Source organism: Otolemur garnettii, unplaced genomic scaffold (assembly GCF_000181295.1).
Source record: "Otolemur garnettii isolate 467f Iridium unplaced genomic scaffold, OtoGar3 scaffold00072, whole genome shotgun sequence".
In the NCBI taxonomy this organism is placed as follows: domain Eukaryota; kingdom Metazoa; phylum Chordata; class Mammalia; order Primates; family Galagidae; genus Otolemur; species Otolemur garnettii.
The window spans coordinates 65,279-70,140 of NW_003852467.1; positions in this window are offsets into that span (position 1 = coordinate 65,279).

Below are 4,862 nucleotides of genomic sequence, written 5' to 3' on the forward strand. Positions count from 1 at the left end.
TTTCATCATGGTAGAATAAGATCTGAGGATTCTTCTTCAGACCACACAGAAGTTTTATAAATATTCACTATGTTACAAATATATATTCACTTATAAGAATCTTGAATTTATATAAGTTATCTTTACATGAATCATCTCATTTTTTAAATATTCAATGATCTGATGATCAGAGACTACAATTTCTATAAAACATTTGAGAAATCTTAAAAATCTCTCTCAGGGCCTACTTTCACCATTTCCAACCATTCTCTTTGATATCTAACAATACTTATTTTCTTTTCAATAAAGCATACTTATAAAAATATTCTATAATCTATTTTCAACACAGCTTAAAATATGTGGAAGGAGTTGTAGTAAAAATGAAAAGTTACCTTTTCCTAAATATACTTAAGTTTGGGCAAATTTTCACATATTTACCTTTGGGTATGTATGTGTGTGTATACTCTAAATTTATAAATTCTTTTATCCTAATTATCCTGGTTCTCCCTCTCAGGCCTGGACATGAACCCCATTTTCTGGGCCTAAGCAAGCTCAATAATCAGCTTGATTGCAGATCCAAATCTCTGGGCCCAAGCAGGCCCAAGAACCAGTTTGATAAGTGTTTTATCTGGGCCACATTCCTATAAAAGGGCAGTTTTAAAATTAACTTCATAGGCTCCTGGATCCAAATGGTTGTGACATATTTTAGACATACATTTCATCTTCCCAAACCCCCCTTCCCATAGGATGAGAAAAGGTGCATGTAACCCCGTAGATAGAAGACCCAAATGGGCTGCCCACTCGGGGAACCCCTTCCACTTTCTCTTTTCCTTCTCCTGATCTATCAATAAAATCTGTCCTTTCACTTACTTATGATGATCCCTGGATTCATTCTTCAAATCTCTCAGACCAAGGACCTGGCAGAGAGACTCCAGTTACCCTAATGGATGGATATACACATATATACATTTAGAGAGACAGAGGGAGGAAGGAGAGAGAGAGAGAGAAGTAGGGAGAGAGTGAAAAAAAGAGATGATTATAAAAATACATAAAGGAGAGACATAAATATTAAATATTCAGAATGATACACAGATAACTCCCAACAGACTAAATAATCAGAAGTGCATTAGGTCCCAGAGTAAAATTTCCGTAATAGTGGATTGCTCTGGTAATACAATCAGCTTTGTAATGACAAATAAATTTAAGTCAAAAAATTATTTGTAAACCATAGAAACCATTAGCTGTTCTGCTATTTGCATTCTTACATCTTTAATGGTTGATTCCAAAGAATTCTTAGCAGAGGCAATAGTCATTAAATATATTATGTGAATCAGTATCTGCAACCTGCTGGCAACCCAACGTTAAAAATCTCATTGTAATGACATGAACTCATAAAAACACAGCAAGCTCATTTTCATTAAGCCATTTCTTAGAAATGTGCAATGTACTTATTTTAGAAGACAGCCATGACCTACGTAAAACAGAAACTAGGTAACTTTTATGGATGATTTTCATTTTTTCTCTCAGAAAATTTCAGCATGTGTTTTAATAAGCATTTTTTAAAAAGAAGAGGTAGTTATGCCTTGAAGTACCTGGAATTAATTTGTTCTAATGCAAGAGTTTTTTTATTAACAGATTCAGAGCTAACTTTACAAATTATTAAAGGAGGTTATCAATGTTATGTAATGATGGAATTCTCTCTAATGGAATCTGTGTTAAAAACTATATTCCCTCAATCATCTGGTCAAATCCCTGAAATCTCACCCAAAAATGTTCTTTTTTTAGAGTAATGATAAGGCAGAACTTTTTGTTGATTATAAATTAACAGCTTTATAATGACAAATAAATTTAAGTCAAAAATGATTTTGACTACATACAGATCCCTAAGCCAACAAGCAGTTATTAGAGATCAACTGGGCCACAGTGAAATTATTACAGGAATGTGGGAAGCCAGGAGATGTTCTGTCATCACATTCATAGGGAATATGATTTTATAAGGTAGGGTCAGCTGCAAACTCCTGATAATTGGAGACTCAGAAGGGTAAAGAACATGAAAAATAACCAGGTAGTATGCTGTATCAAGGACAGCCAAAAATATACTTAGCTTATATAATATTTTCAATGTACATAATCTCTTTCAGAATAGTTCCATTTTATGTGAGTCCAATGGTGGGGAAGTAAGCAAACTTTAGTTGCAGTGAATTGTTTTGTTCTTTTATAATAGGAGATCAATAATATCCATCTAAAACATCTCCACTCGATGTCAATAACAGACATTCAATGGTAAAGTTATCAACCTGTTTCCATCTATGAAAATGATTCTTGATTTCTGGGTGGCAGACACCTGAAAAGCATCAGGAATATGAGAAGCATATATCGCTGTGTATATTTTGCCACAAAAAAAGCAGTCAGATGAATAATTTGCCAAACACGTTTTTAAACATGATCTTATGGATATCAGTGCCTTCTCTAACAGTTAATACAATGACATTTTCTTAAATACTTTTTCAATTGAAACATAATAATTGTACATATTTATAGAAACAGTATGATTGTAGATGGTGTTTTTGTTCCTCGGAACTTCTGTTCGATGACGCAGGGGAAAGAACGGCAAACGGAATGAATCTTTAAGGGAGACCGGGACTCGCTCTGGTCGGCGGCCCCGATAAACTTTACTCAGTATCTTATATACTTTCCAACATTTAGTAAGAATTTAACACATATACAAAGAAGTCAAGTATCGTGAGGAAGTAACCATTTGAGATTACAATTTAGTGTGAAGGTTGAGGAAGGCATATACAATTGATTTTGTTTAGAGTAAAACATTTTGGAGCCTGGCTGTCTGTCCTTGCTTGCCCAAGGTAAGGTAACACATTATAATGCTAATTGAAGGAGGGAGGCAGGGAATAGAACCCAATGCTTCAAAACCGGCCTTTCCAGCCTCCAGCTCATCTCGGCTACTTCTCCATGCCCCCTAGGGAGAGTCACTCTACACATTCTTGCACATCAATAGGCAAGTGCAGATGCTCAGATCCACAAGGAATGCGCTTCAAGTTTACCTGAAAGAGCACATTGAGGCGAAATGCCATGTCTTGAGCAAAAGGATCTTATCCCCTACATATGATGTTTTGAGATATATATATATATAATGTAATGATCAAATCTGGGTAAGTAACACATCCATCACCTCAAACACTTCTCATTTCTTTGGACTGAGAACATTCAAAATCCTCTCTTATAGCTATTCTGAAGTAAGTGTTCCTAAATTTAGAGTAACTTTTGGTCAGATGTTTCCTTTTTTTTTCAGTTTTTGGCCAGGGCTGGGTTTGAACCCTCTACCTCTGGCAAATGGGGCTGGCGCCTTACTCCTTTGAGCCACAGGCGTCACCCCTGGTCAGATGTTTTCTCAGACTACAGAGAGTAAAACAAAAGTACTCTTACGTGGAATGTTTAATAACATCTCAGTCTTGCATAAACTTGTGTGATCCTGGTATATTCTATAGTGGTTTTATGTTGTACAATTATACCACTGTAGAGTATACCAGGATCTCAGAAGTTTAGGCAAGACTGAGATGGAAATGAAAATAGAAGAAAGCAGGTGCCATGGCAAATATTAAAGGAGAATTCCGAACTACCTTTTGCATTTTAATAGTAGCAGAGAAATGAACTCAACTTCCTTCTATTGATGCTTCTTTCTTTTTTTTTTATTAGATCATAAATGTGTACGTTAATTCTATCATAGGATACAGTGTGCTGCTTCCATATGCAGTTTGGAAAACTCTCATCCAACTGGCTAACATAGCCATCATGTTCTTCTCATAATTGTTGTGTTAAGACATTTATATTCAACCTTCAGACAAATTCACATGTACCCTAATAGGATAAATCATAGGTATGATCCCCACAATATCAATGATGCTTCTTTCTGTAGAATTTTCCAGTAGTAAGAAAAAACACAGTAACTAAGAAAATGCCATGAAGGCTATGTTAACCAGTTTGATGAAAATATTTCAAATGGTATATAAAACCAGCACATTGTACCCCATGACTGCATTAATGTACACAGTGATGATTTAATAATAAAAAAAAGTGGCATGTCTAGAAAGGCAATAGAGAAGGCCAGATCCCAATATCTACAGACACTTACCATGCTTGATAAAAAAATTCAGTTGGAGATTGATTCACACAGTTATACAGGGGATATGTTTTAAAGATCATGGAGCTAACATTTGCTGCTGGACTAGGAAAGTAGAAACTAAAACGCTTAAATTATAATAAAGCATGTAAACAACAGTTATAGAGAGAATAATAATGAAGGCAGGAGGAAAGGGGCATCAATGAGAGTATAAAACAGTCAATTTGTATGGTCAATTAAATAAATTAATAAAAATTTGTTTAACTAAATTAATAAAAATTGGAGTTTAACTGACCACTAAAGCTATTTTAGACATTAGAAGATACGGTTGGTATGTTTGTCCTCACTGAAACTCATGTTGAAATTTTATCCCCAGTTTTGGAGGTGAGGCTGAATGAAAGGTGTTTGGGTCATTGGGGCAAATCCCTCATAATGGCCTGGTGCTTTTCCCATGGTAATGACTGAGTTCTTACTCCCTTGTTCCATGTTAGAGCTGGTTGTTTAAAAAATGTGCCCCCTGGGGGGCGGAGCCAAGATGGCGAACTGCAGCCAGCTTTTTACAAAAGCTCCCATCCAGAAGGAGGCTGAAAGGACAGAACCTTAGCAAATTAGCTGACGGTCTGGAGCAGAGACAAGAGAGAAGATTGAAGAGTGCACTTCAACCTTCCTGAGGCGAGCTGTGACCCTGAAATTACAACCAAAAGGTGGGTCCCTTTGCCCTCACGGAGCACTGGAGCAAGTTATATCT